The sequence below is a fragment of the Vulpes vulpes genome, chromosome 8, assembly GCF_048418805.1.
Source record: "Vulpes vulpes isolate BD-2025 chromosome 8, VulVul3, whole genome shotgun sequence".
NCBI classification, from domain to species: domain Eukaryota; kingdom Metazoa; phylum Chordata; class Mammalia; order Carnivora; family Canidae; genus Vulpes; species Vulpes vulpes.
The window spans coordinates 41,407,100-41,421,796 of NC_132787.1; the positions used below are offsets into that span (position 1 = coordinate 41,407,100).

Below are 14,697 nucleotides of genomic sequence, written 5' to 3' on the forward strand. Positions count from 1 at the left end.
GTGTGGGGGACAGACCCACTCTAAGGATATGCCTTCCTTTGAAAGGCCTGACCTGGCTTCCGCACCCTAGCTTTCATGGACATGAGAACTATGGGAGCTGACAAAGGTGTCCCATCAACACCTCAATCCAATTCCTTCTCCATTCTCTTCTTTTGCAGCTTCCGGGTCCACTTTTTTTTTCTTTTTGCAAGGTGGGGCTGGTGTCTGTGGTTAGGACAATGCCTTACATTGCCAGGAGAGGGCAGCAGATCATTCTCCCACCACCTAGATGTAACCTCAGAGTTTCCTAGGATTCCAGCTTGTTTTCGATGTTTACTGAGTGCCCATTAGTACCAGGCTCAGTGCTGGGCACTGGGGATGCAAAGCTGAGAAAGATATGATCCCTGCTCTGGAGGAGCCCATGGTTTAGATGAGTGAGACAGTTGTGGAAACACATACAATGCCAAACAAGGGGTAAGGTGCTAAGGCAGAAGGCTCCTCTGCGGATGGCAGTGTCTCAAGGAGGGGTGGGGAGAACAGGAGCATTAGAAGGCACCCCGTAAGGGGAGATACTTGAACTGGGTCTTGAAAGATGATGGGTCTGCAGCCAAATAAGCCGACTGTGCTCTTTCCCCATGGAGGCCCAGTGTGCAATGGCTGCCAACAGTAGCCTCCTTGGTAGTGTATGCAGCCTATTGATTGTATGGGTTGCCCTGAGAGACCTTCCAGACAGCCCTTTCCAGTGGACACCGATTATCAGTAATCTAGGCTGCAGACAGGCATGTGGAGTTCCTTTGGAAAGCCCCAGGGCACAGTGGTCAGGGTCGGGTCCATATGGCCAAGTCTTTGTGTACATCCATACCAAGCTGCAGAACAAGAAGCATGGGATTGAGGTCCTGTGCAGGGCCAAGTTCAAGTTCCCTGGCTGCTAGAAAATCCACATTTCCAAGAAGTGGAGTTTTACTAAGTTTAATGCAGACAAATTTGAAGACATGGTGGTTAAAAAGTGGCTCATACCAGATGGTTGTGGGGTCAAATACATCCCTAATCACCATCTCTTGGACAAATGGCAGGCTCCGCACTCGTGAGAACCTTGGCACTGCCCTCTGCCTATTCATGCCCACCAATAAATCCTACTTCCTGTCAAAATGAAAGATGATGGTTTTTTGTTTTGTTTTGTTTTGTTTTGTTTTGTTTTGTTTTTTTACAGTGCACACAGACAGGAAAGACATCCCAGGCAGGGAAACCAGGATGAGCATAATACTCACTACAGGCAAAAGATGCTAGGGAGGGGGCAGGGCAAGAGCCTTGGGAAGCTGATGGATCATGGAGTACTATTCTTGGCTGCTGAAGAGCCTGGACTAGAGCCATGAAGGAAATGGGAAGCCATCATAGGGGTTTAATTCGGAAAGCAACACACTCAGATTTGCACTTTAAAGAAGTTTGCTCTCCTAGTTATGCAGAGGAGAGAGACTGTAGGGATGTAAGAAGGGCAGGCCTGAGAATGGATGCCTCATTAAGATTTTTGGAACAGGCAGGGTGCTAGATGATGGTGATCTGAATAAAGATGGAAGCAGTGGGGGTGGGAAAGAGGGTTGGACATGAGGCTTGTTCTCTGATCAGATGGAGTGCAATGAGAGCAGAGGTCTCCCAGTTCTGGCTTGAAGGGTGGGGGTGATTGCTGGTGGCAGCTAATGAGGTAAACGGAAAAGAGTAGGAAAAATTTGGTGGGAAAGATTACATGTTGTTGACAAGTATGGGGCATCACGTCTAGCTCTGCATTTTGTTTCTGCCATACTCCCCCAGTCTAGACTCTTATGACCTCTCACTGATTCTGTGACAGAGGCTTCCTGTTGGGTCTCACCAAGTTTATTCTCTCTTGCTGTTGGAATAGCTTATGACTTCTTTCATTTAATACATATTTATGGACAGCCCATTATGGGCAGGCACTGTGATAAATTTCTTCCCCCACAGAGCTCATGGCCTAGGGGGGCTGGGGATGAAGGATGAGACAGATAACTTAAGCTGATAGTTGCAATACAGTGTGAAAAATGCTCTCAGAAGTGAGGACATTGAGTGAGGTAGGATATATAACCTGGACAATTGCTGTATGGGCCAAAGGACCAAAGGAGGTTTCCTAGAGCAGTGACATTGAGGCTCAACTGGTTGAGTTTTGTCCAATGTGGGAGTGGGTGGCAGTGGGGCTGGGGACAGGGAGACAAGTGTTTAAACAAGGTGTGTGGTCCCTGACTGTGAGTTGTGTGGCACAGAAGACAAACAGCCTCCACTGGAGAGTACACAGGAGAAATCATGTTGTCAGGTCTGTACCAAGGAAGCGAGAAGAAAAGGACAATCAATGGAGAGTTGAGGATAGGGAAAAGTTTTTGTAGTATAGAGGTTTTTCCAAAGGCCCTGGGGAGAAGTTGGAAGGGGCAGAGGCAGAGGGGTAACTCAGGGGAGGAAGCACAGAGCAAATATGGCAACTCATTCATTTATTCCTTTTATTTAATAAATAGGGAATGAGGACCTACTCTAGGCCAGAAATACAGTAATGAGCAAGTTTCCCAATCTCATGGAACTTACATTTTTGTGGGAGGAAACCTACAATAAATAAATAATTTCAGATTGTAGGCGGTGCTATGAAGAATGGGAAATGGGATGTAATAGAGAGTGCCTGGGGGAGCTTCTCTAGGTTGGGGGACCAGGAGAACCTTCTCTGAGGAGGGGACACTGACATGTGAGCTGAGTAGGAGGTGAGCATCTCTTCTAGGGAGAGGAGACAGAGCAAAGGTAAAGAGGATGTGGAAGAGTAAACAGATGTTTGGAATGGCTTGCATCTTGGGTGGCAAGCAAGGATAACAGCCGTGTGGGCCCAATTGGGTTTAGCTGTCACATGGTTAGGCAGAGAATTAGTTCCCCCAGTCCTTCAGGTGGTAGATGGACCCTCAGACCTAGAGGGATTGTACTTCTGAAAGAGCTTTCTTAATCTGTCAGATGAGGCTAGTTTTCTGGAAGGAGCTGGAGCTAGTCTGTATCTGGATGGTCACTTGAGTTCTGGAAGAGGCTCCAAACTCTAGGGTAGGAGTTGACCAACTATGGCATGGGCCAAGTTCTATATTATTAGAACACAACTCAGCTCTTTTATTTACATGTTGTGAATGGTTATGTTAGTGAGTTGAGTCATTGCAACAGAGACCATGTAGGCCGCAAAGCCTGTGACATTTACTATCTGACCCTTTTAAATGGAAAAAAAAAAATCACAGTTTGCTAAGCTCTGCTGTAAGCTGTGACAGGAAGTTTTCTCGGAGGTGGTTCAGGGCTGGTCTGTATGTGCTGGTCTGTAAGTGTGGAGAAGGTAAGGCTGTACTCTGGAGCTGAGTCTCTAAAGTCTTCAAGTCCATCTCAGGTGCTGTAAACTATTATTCATTAAGCATGTTTACATGTATGTAGGAGTGTATGAGCTTGGAGATGTAGTCTGGGCTTGAATTGGTCCTCCATGAGTGGACTCTGCCACTTGCTATAAGAGGTGCTGTCCCAAGTCACAACTCTATACATGTCATGTTCTGCTTGGTAACATTAAGCAACTTTCTGTTGCTGCCTAATAAAATTCACATTCCTTAACCTAACTCCACATATGGCCTAGTGTACCATTCCAGCCTCTACCCAAACAAATCCTTAATGCTTCAGCCAAACCTGAGTACTTACCACTCCCCAAACATACTTTCTTCACTTTGGTGACTGAATCATTTTGGGACCACTTATCACATTCAGCTTTTTGTTCTAGGTTACTGGGGTTCTTGTCTCATGGGCTCTATCAGTTTTTAAACTATACAAGGGTAAGTACCATATCTCCATTCATTTCTATATGATCAATAGAGCTGGCTTTTAGAAGAGAGTTAGATTGTGTATTTGTAACAGATGCTTAGCACTGTTTCTTGAATGCATTGGGCACTTAGAAATATTCATCTAGCATTCAAGCAGTCAAGGGTTTACTGTATTGTTTTTTGTTTGTTTGTTTTACAGGTTTTATTTATTTATTCATGAGAGACACAGAAGGAGAGAGAGGCAGAGACACAGGCAGAGGGAGAAGCAGACTCCATGCAAGGAGGCTGATGTGGGACTCGATTCCGGGTCTCCAGGATCACGCCCTGGGTTGAAGGCGGCCCTAAACCGCTAAGCCACTGGGGCTGCCCTACTGTATTGTTTTTAAAATAATCTCTCCACCCCACGTAGGGCTTGAACTCACAAACCCTAGATCAAGAATCACACGCACTATTGACTGATCCAGCCAGGTACCGCAAGGGTCTACTGTATTAATATTTGTATCCTTGCACCTAATACTTGACACATGATAAATGAATGAAAAACAATGAATAAATTAATGATTGCAAGTATTTCTCCACGGGTGAGAGGAAAGCAATCATAATTATTAGTAGTGGTAGGGAAACATTTGGAATTGTTACCCTGCAGATATGGAACTCTGAAGGTTGACATTTCCTAATTCTAAATGTGAAATTTCAATAAATTACTACCAGGTGAACAAAGTCATGTGGGCCATGGCTCTTGGTCTAAGTAATATACTCTTAGGTGTGATTAATTGAAAGGGACTATAAAAGTTAAAAACAATGTTTGAAGGTTATCTGTTAGTGGTTAAAAGCACTCTAATTATCTTATGCATTACTACAAAGTCATGAAGTAGATTTTTAGAAAAATTTTCTGTTGTGGAAAATTTTAATCATATGCAGAAATCAGGAAAATAGTATAATGAGCCTTCCTGTATCCATCACCAAATATAGTTTATTAACTCATAGCCAATCTTGTTTCACATACACCCTCACCCATTTTTCCCTCTTCCATCTTATTTTGAAGCAAATCCCCAGACACATAATTTCATCCATAAATATTCAGTATATATCTGTAAAAGATAAGATCTCTTTAAAAAAATCATAAGTACAACACCATTATCACACCAACCACCCGCACAATTCTTCTTCTTTTTTTTTTTTTAAGATTTTTTATTTATTTATTCATGAGAGACACAGAGAGAGGCAGAGACACAGGCAGAGGGAGAAGCAGGCTTCTTGAGGGGAGCCCAATGTGGGACTTGATCCTTGGACTCTGGGACCATGCCCTGAGCCGAAGGCAGATACTCAACCACTGAACTACCCAGGCATCCCACAATTATTCTTTTTTTTTTTAATTTTTTTTTTATTTATTTATAATAGTCACAGAGAGAGAGAGAGGCAGAGACACAGGCGGAGGGAGAAGCAGGCTCCATGCACCGGGAGCTTGATATGGGATTCGATCCCGGGTCTCCAGGATCGCGCCCTGGGCCAAAGGCAGGCGCCGAACCACTGCGCCACCCAGGGATCCCCCACAATTATTCTTTAATGTTACAAAATATCTTGCTATCTCCAAATTTACAATTATTTCATATATTTTCTTTACAGTGTGTTTGTTTGGATCAGGATCCAAATAAAGTCCCACTTTATGATTGATTTGTCTCTTAGCTTTTTTGAACTTTGATTTCCCCTTTCATCTCTTTTTTTTTCTCTCTTGTGATGTATTTTTTTTATCTTTTAAAGATTTTATTTATTTATTTGACACAGAGTGCACACATTCAGGGGGAGTGGCAGACAGAAGGAGAGGGAGAAGTAGGGTCTCCACTGAGTAGGGAGCCCATCTTGTCTAGGGGCTTGATCCCAGGACCCTGGGATCATGACCTGAGCCGAAGCCAGATGCTTAACTGACTTAGCCACCCAGGTGCCCCTCTTCTGAAATTTATTTATTGAAGGAACAAGGCTTTTTTCTCATATTTTGGATTTTGCTAACTATAGCCTCATGAAATTATTTAACATATTCTTCTGTTCTTTGTACTTCCTGTAAATTAGTAGTTTGTTCAGGAGGCTTGATTAGATTAAGGTTAGAGATGAGGAGAGCAGCAGAGATTATGCTAGGTTCTTTGCTCAGGAGGTATGTCATTTCTGGTTGTCTTGTGTGTGTGTATGTGTGTGTGTGATGTTGGCACCCATTGGTCAGCTATGAATTGTCAAAATGATGGTATTATTATATGTTGCCTTTTCTTTTATTAGGTCGCATATTTCTGTAGAGATGTTGCCCCTTATAAACTGTTTTTGTTACCCAATGATACAATTTATATAAAAAAGTCTCAATAATTGCTTGATTTATTCTTTTTATCACCTTTCAAAATAATCTGTTTTTTGAAATATACTTCAAAGATGACCACTTTTTTTTTCCCTTTAAGAATCATTATGAACTCAGAGGTGTAAATGCATTTGATATATTTCAATACATTGTAGTTTTTATCTTCATTAATGTGCAGAATGTCTCATCTTTGGCCAGAAGTTCTTCAAATTGGCTCTTGAGAGTTGTTCACATCATCTTAATCTCTTTTTAAAAAAGATTTTATTGGGATCCCTGAGTGGTGCAGTGGTTTGGCGCCTGCCTTTGGCCCAGGGCGCGATCCTGGAGACCCGGGATTGAATCCCACGTCGGGCTCCTGGTGCATGGAGCCTGCTTCTCCCTCTGCCTGTGTCTCTGCCTCTCTCTCTCTCTCTCTCTCTCTCTCTCTCTCTGTGACTATTGTAAAATAAATAAAGAAAAAAAATAAAAATAAAAAAGATTTTATTTATTTGTTCATGACAGAGAGAGAGAGAGAGGTAGAGACACAGGCAGAGGGAGAAGCAGGCTCCATGCAGGAAGCCCAATGTGGGACTCGATTCCAGGACTCCGGGATCGTGCCCTGAGCCAAAGGCAGATGCCCAACTGCTGAGCCACACAGGCGCCTTTCATTCTAATCTTTGACAGATTCCTTGCTCATCAGGATGGCAATAGGTTCCACACTCATCTTATACATTTTTGGCCCCAGACCTGGAATCAACAATTTCTCCAAATTGAAAAATGGTATTGGAGGCCACAATCTTGGTGCTAGTGGTAGATATTTCTTTTTAAATATTTTTAAAAATTGGGGCACCTGGGTGGCTCAGTTGGTTAAGTGTCTGACTTCAGTTCAGGTCATCATTTCACGGTCCTGAGATCAAGCCTGGCAATGGGCTCACGCTCGGGGGGGCGGGGGGGGTGTCTGCTTGTCCTTTTCCCTCTGCCCTTTCCCTGACTCATGCTTTCTCTTTCTCTCTCTCAAATAAATAAATAAATAAAATCTTGAAAAAATATTTTAAAAAACTGACAGCTTTATTGAAGTATAATTTAAATACCACAAAATTCACCAATTTTAAGTGTACAATTCAATGATTTTTTATTGTATTTACAGAATTTTGCAACTATCACCAAAATCTTTTTTTTTCCATCAAAATATAATTTTATAACATTTCTATCATCCCCAAAGAATTTCATGCTTACTGGAGTCCCTCCTCATTCTCACTCCCAGACCTAGGCAACCACTAATCTACTTTTTGTTTCTATGTATCTACCTATCCTGGACATTTGTTTGTTTGTTGTTGTTGCTTAAAGATCTTATTTATTTATTCATAAGAGACACAGAAAGGCAGGGAGCTTGATGTGGGACTCCATCCCAGGACCCCAGGATCACAACCTGAGCCAAAGTCAGATGCTCCACCAACTGAGCCACCTAGGAGCCCCTCACTTTCTTGATTGTGTCTTTTGAAGTGCCACAGCTTTTGCTTTTTGCCCAATACAAGACCACAAAAATTTACTTTATGTTTTCTCCTAAGTTTTTTTTTAAGATTTATTTATTTATTCATGATAGACAGAGAGAGAGAGAGAGAGAGAGAGAGAGAGGCAGAGAGAGAAGCAGGCTTCATGCCGGGAGCCCAATGTGGGACTCGATCCCGGGTCTCCAGGATCACGCCCTGGGCCAAAGGCAGCGCCAAACCACCGAGCCACCCAGGGATCCCCTCTCTTAAGTTTTTGTTCTAACATTTAGATCTGTGATCCATTTGAGCTATTTTTTTTGTGTGTATAGTGTCTGGTAGGGGCCCGAATGATTTTTTTTTTTTTAACCGAGGTTATCCAATTGCCCTAGCACCACTTGTTGAAAAGACAATTTCTTTCTCATCGAATCTTCTTGGTAGCTTTGTAGAAAATCAATTGACTATAAATGTAAGGATTTCTTTTTGGACTTTCGATTATATTCCATCAATCTATGTCTACCTTTATGCCAGTACTACACTGTCTTGATTATCTTTGTAGTAAGTTTTGAGATCAGGAAGTATAAGTTCTCCAACCTTTCTTTTTTGGATTGTTTTGGGATTCTTTGCATTTGCATATAAATTTTACAACTAGCTTGCCAATTTCCACAAAAAAGGCAGCAGGGACTTTTGATAGAAATTGTGCTGAATCTGTAGACCAATTAGGGGAGAATATCCATCTTAATTTTGTTTAGTCTTCTGATCCATGGACGTGGGATGTCTTTCTATTTGTTTAAGTCTTCTTTAATTTCTTTCTTTTTTTTTTAATTTTTATTTATTTATGATAGTCACAGAGAGAGAGAGAGAGAGGCAGAGACACAGGCAGAGGGAGAAGCAGGCTCCATGCACCAGGAGCCTGATGTGGGATTCGATCCCGGGTCTCCAGGATCGCGCCCTGGGCCAAAGGCAGGCGCCAAACCGCTGCGCCACCCAGGGATCCCCTTTAATTTCTTTCAACAATGTTTTAGGGATGCCTGAGTGGCTCAGTGGTTGAGTGTCTGCCTTTGGCTCAGGGAGTGATCCTGGAGTTCTGGGATCGAGTCCCACATCGGGCTTTCTGCATTGAGCCTGCTTATCTCTCTGCCTCTCTGTGTGTCTCTCATGAATAAATAAAATCTTTAAAAAACCCAAAACAATGTTTTATAGTTTTCATTCTACAAGTCTTACACTCCTTTTTTTCCCCCAGTTTATTCCTAAGTATTTTATTCTTTTTTATCTTATTGTGAATGGGACAATTTTCTTAATTTAATTTTCAGATCATTCATTGGTAGTGTATAGCAATGACAGCTGATTTTTATATATTGATTTTGTGAACTTGCTGAACTCGTTTATTAATTCTAGCTTTTTTTTTTTTTAGTGGATTTCTTAGGGTCTTGTGTATATAAGATCGTGTCATTTGTGGATAAGACAGTTTAACTTATTCCTTTCCAAACTGGATGCCTTTTATATCTTTGTTACCTAATTACCCTGGTTAGAATATTCATTACATTGTTGAATAGAAGTGGTGAGCATGTACATCTTTATTTTGTTCTCACTCTTAGGGGGAAAGCACTTGGTCTTTCACTATTAAATATGTAGGCTGTATGCTTTCACAGATACTTTTTATCATATTGAGAGGAAGTAACTTCCTATTCCTAGTTTGTTGAGGATTTTTTCATGAATGGGTAGATAATATCTTTAGTCCAATTTTACAAATAGGGAAACTAGCACTCTATTTACAGATGATCTGACTCTAAAGACCAAGCTCTTTCTTTTCTTTCTTTCTTTCTTTTTTTTTTTTAAAGTAAGCTCTATGGGGATCCCAGGGTGGCTCAGTGGTTTAGCGCCTGCCTTCGGCCCAGGGCATGATCCTGGAGTCCCAGTATCTGAGTCCCACATCAGGTTCCCTGCATGGAGCCTGCTTCTCCCTCTGCCTGTGTCTCTTCCTCTCTCTCTCTCCTCTCTCTCTCTCTCTCTCTCTGTCTCTCATGAATAAATAAATAAAATCTTAAAAAATAAAAATAAAGTAAGTTCTATGCCCAATATAGGGCTCAAACTCACAACCCTGAAATCAAGAGTCATAAGCTCTACCAACTGAACCGGCCAGGCACCCAAAGACCAAGCTCTTAATCACTGTGCTATCTCTCAATAGCATACTCTTCCACTTATTTTCACACAGTCTCCTCTATATTCTTATTTTCTTCTTATTTTGTTAATGTTGATGTTCTCCAGGATTCTTGGTCCTTTGCACTTGTTATTCTCTCCTGAGGCAAGAGAATGGCTTTGATCATCACTTCTAACCTACAAAATCTGTATCTCCTTAAACTCATGTATATCCTAATGCTTCCACATCTTATTCACTTGGATGACTTTTTTATTTTTTAAGATTTTATTTATTCATGAGAGACAGAGAGAGAGAGAGAGGGAGAGACACAGGCAGAGGGAGAAGCAGGCTCCACGCAGGGAGCCTTACATGGGACTTGATCCCGGGACTCCAGGATCACACCCTGGGCCAAAGGCGGATGCTCAACCACTGAGCCACCTGAGCGTCCCTTCACTTGGATATCTAAAGAAATCTTAAACCCATCATGTTCCTAAAATTCCCTATCCCCCTGTCCTCTCCCATGGGTTCCTCTTTCTATATTTTCAATATTGAATGCTTCTTCCATTTACCTTATCCAAATCTGAACCTGGGAGTGATCACACATGCCTGCTTTTCCTTGGCCCTTTCTCTCAACTCTTCTTCTTCTTTTTTTAAAAGATTTTATTTATTCATAGAGATGCAGAGAGAGAGAGAGAGAGGCAGAGAGAGAAGCAGCTCCATGCAGAGAGCCTGATGTGGGACTCGATCCCAGGTCTCCAGGATCACACCCTGAGCTGCAGGCGGCGCTAAACCGCTGCGCCACAGGGGCTGCCCTCAACTCTTCTAATCAATTGCCAAGTTCTGCCCTATTTTAATCTCCAAAGTATCTTTATAATCTGTTCTTTTCTCTTCATCTCCAGTGCTACTGGGTTGCTACCTCAAGTCAAGCGAGGATTATTTTTCACTCCTGCTCTGTCTTGTCTTCCTCAAGTCCACCTTCCACATTATGAACAGAGTGATGTCTCTAAATCACAGACCCTCTGATATGTAAGCCTATCAAAGACTCTCTGTTGCCACAGCATAGCAAACAAGGCCTTTCTTCCATTTACTTCCAAAATACAAGTGCATTTTGTACACTTCCACCAAATATCGAACTCATGAATGCACTTAAAGATCTCAATCATGACAGCTACGTGACACTTGCATCATTTGGAGACATTATACATTATTTGACTGGTTCTATATGTATACCCCTTTACATATCATGCTGTCTCACACCTAAGTGTTTTTGTATACACTTTTATCTTTGTTTGAGAGGTTCCTTCTCCCTCCACATCATCCTCTCTACTCCTTTTCATGCTGAAAGACCACATTCACCAGCCCGTTCTCTCTGAAACCTTCTCTAACTTATACAGAATTAATTATGTGCTCTCATCTCTATTTTTTAAGAACATTGTACATGCCTATATTACAGTATTGTCCTATATTATAACTATCATATGTTATTTACTCTTACTCTTTGAGATTCTTTGAGTTAGCAATCATGTTAGATTTATCTTGAAAACCCTCACAACACCCATCATATAGACAATGCTAAAAAAGTTTTTCTAAAGTCACTGGAATTAGACTTTTTTCTAGAAACCTCCTTGCTTTTAATAGACCAGTTTCTAAATCATCAGTTTACATTTTTAAAAGAACATGCTTAAAAATAACATTTTTTTGGATGACAAAAGTGACATATGTTTATTTTAAACTGCATGGAACTTATAGAAAAGTCCTAGGAAGAAAATAAGAGTTCCTTATAATCTACCATCTGGATATGTTACCACTATGATGTATGTTCTTCCAGTTTTTTCCTGTGCATTTGTATATGTGTGTATTTATATAATATAAACACGTGTATATTCTGGATATATGTATATATAATATATAGTTGGATATATATATAAAACAATGTTATAGACACTTTTGGTAACTTGTCTTTTTTTAACTTAATGTTATATGAACATTTTGTCATGTCACTACATATTATTTTACAAAATTATTTTTAATGACTGCACATATATATGAACTGTAATGTAAAGTATCTGTGTGGGTTTTTTTTTTTAAAGATTTTATTTATTTATTCATGAGAGACACAGAGAGAGAGAGAGAGAGGCAGAGACATAGGCAGAGGGAGAAGAAGGCTCTATGCAGGGAACCTGATGTGGGGCTTGATCCTGGCATTCTGGGATCACGCCCTGAGCCAAAGGCAGACGCCCAACCACTGAGCCACCCAGGTGTCCCTGTATCTGTGCACTTTTGAGTGTCAAGAAAATTTTGAATTTTTTACTTATAAATAATGCTATGGTAAGCATATTTGTATATTAATCCTGTGCACACTTTTGATTCAACATAACAAGTTTAAAAAATATAATTCATTCACTATTTTGTCAACACATTTATTGAATAGCTGCTATGCGGTAGGCATTTAAAAAATTTATTTATTTTAAAGATTCTACTTATTTGAGAAGGGGCTAGGGAGAGTAGGATTGGAGAAGGAGGGCTAGAGGGAGAGGAGAAGCAGGTTCCCCACCAAGCAGGGAGCCCAACTACAGGGCTCCATCCCAGGAGCCTCGGATCATAACCTGAGCCAAAGCCAGAAGCTTAACCCACTAAGCCACCCAGGTGCCCCTGCAGCAGGTATTTTAAAGAAATTATAATAAAGCCATTTCTCTCCGGGAATCATATTTGGGGGAGGGGAAACTCTAGTCCACCTTAGGTTCTTTAGAATAGAGCTGGTAGGTTAGTTCCAGTGTAAGCATTCCAGGTTTGGTTGCTAAGATGTGATTATTTCTCAACAATTGGTCGTATTCCCAGGAGATACTTCTTCTATGTCATCTTAACTGCTTCCTTGTAGTGCTGTTGTCTATCTGGTGTGGGTGAGAAGGACAGAAACAGGGACTGGAGCGGGGTCAGGCATAGAGAAGAGGTGAGTCTGAACATGAGAAATGAAGTAGAACAGTGGTCATGTAAGGGTAGCAAAGGGTCGGATTCAAGGGGCATTTAATAAGTAAAATTCTCTGTCCTGGCAGGTTTGTGGGTGGTGTGGGAGAGAAGTCAAAGATGACCAAGACTCAAGTACTGCCCAGAGTTAGGGATTAATTTTTTTGGGGGGGGGATGGAGAGAAGATAATATGTTCAATGTTGGATGTGTTGAGTTTTAAGTACTACAAGAAATAAAGAATTATAAAATACCAAAATAAGGTTTTGCAACTCAACATCTGGAGAGAGATATTTTTTACTCTAAAAATAATATGAATTTATCCTCTCTTTCTATATATATTTTAAAAGATTTTATTTATTTATTCATGAAAGACACAGAGGGAGGCAGAGACATAGGCAGAGGAAGAAGCAGGCTCCCCTGTGAGAAGCCTGATGCAGGACTTGTTCCCAGGATCCTGGGATCGCAACTTGAGCCAAAGGCAGATACCTAACCACTGAACCACCCAGGCATCCTGTCTCAGTTTTTTTTTTTTTTTTTTTTAAGATTTTATTTATTTGTTTATTTATTTATTTATTTATTTATTTATTTATTTATTTGAAATACACAGAGAGGCAGAGACATAGGCAAAGGGATAAGCAGGCTCACTCTGGGTAGCCTGATGCAGGACTCAATCCCAGAACCCTGGGATTACAACCTGAGCCAAAGGCAGACACTCAACGCCCTGTGCCCCTATATTTTTCTAACAAAAGTCTAAAGTTCACCAATTCTCTATATTCCTTCTAAGGAAGATAAGGATCTTAGACTCTCTAATCACCTTACAACCTCACCTTTCTCATCGTTTGTGCTGTGTTGTCTAATGGTTTAATTTCATCATGATTTTAACCCCTTCAAGTTAGTTGTGATTATTATATTTCAGTCAATATTACTTAAACTTACCACCTTCTCAGGCTCCTAACAGAAAAATTATACATTCAAATTAGGATAATTCAAAGAGAATTTAACAAATAAATTAGAGCAACTATCTCTAACAAGTATGTGTGAGTAGAGATTAAGAAACCTGCAAGATAGTATAATATGCTGGAGCTAGTAACAGCCGGAGTTTTATCACCCCTAGGCCTGAAAGAATCTTGGAAAGCTGAAAGAAGCATTGTGCATACAGGGCTATCTTGAGAGAAGCAACAACCTCAAGGTATACACCGTGTCAGGAGGAGCCAGGAGAATGCTGCTATGACATGACCATCCTTTCTGCAGTGTCCTATCAGGGCTCCCCATTGGCAAAACTTAATTGCAAGCCAGAGGACAAGGTGGTTTACTTGATGTAGCCTCCAAAACATTTAACAGAGTGAAGAACAGTGTAGGGAAGATCTGGAGAGCCAACAGAAGATACTCAGTTTACCAAGTGTTTTACTTATTCTTTTGTTTTGTTTTACTTATTCTTAGTACATATTTAATACATTTCTTGTATCCTTCTCTTTTCCAGATTTATTTTATTCCTTGCTGAAAGAAGGAAGTATATTAGTATTTCTTTCAATGGGGGCTTATGGATAATAAATTTCTTAGCTTCTCTGAAATGTTTTCATTTTGCTCTCACTCTTGAATGATAGAGATGAGTATAAATTTCTAGATTAATATTTTCCTTCAAAACTTGGAAGCTATTATTGCTTTGTCTCCACTACTGTTGCTGATGAGAAGTCTGCTCTTGGTCTGGTAGTCTTCCTTTTGCAGTTAATCTTTCTTTCTCTGAATAATTTAGGATTCTCATGCTTTCTTTGGTCTTTTATTTTATTCCAATGTATCTAGATATGGATTTTTCTTTGTCCTGTGAAAGACTTGGTGTGCTTTTTCAATCTGAGGATTCAGGGATCCCTGGGTGGTGCAGCGGTTTGGCGCCTGCCTTTGACCCAGGGTGCAGTCCTGGAGACCTGGGATCGAATCCCATGTCAGGCTCCTGGTGCATGGAGCCTGCTTCTCCCTCTGCTTCT

At 40.9% G+C, this 14,697-nt stretch overlaps 1 non-coding gene across 1 annotated transcript; it reads left to right on the forward strand.

Annotated features, from left to right (window-relative positions):
* Positions 1–580: 580 nt before the first annotated feature.
* On the forward strand, positions 581–714 carry LOC112917635 (small nucleolar RNA SNORA70). Its single transcript, XR_003234497.1, has one exon. It is a non-coding gene; the product is annotated as a small nucleolar RNA SNORA70 (small nucleolar RNA).
* The last annotated feature ends 13,983 nt before the right edge of the window (positions 715–14,697 follow it).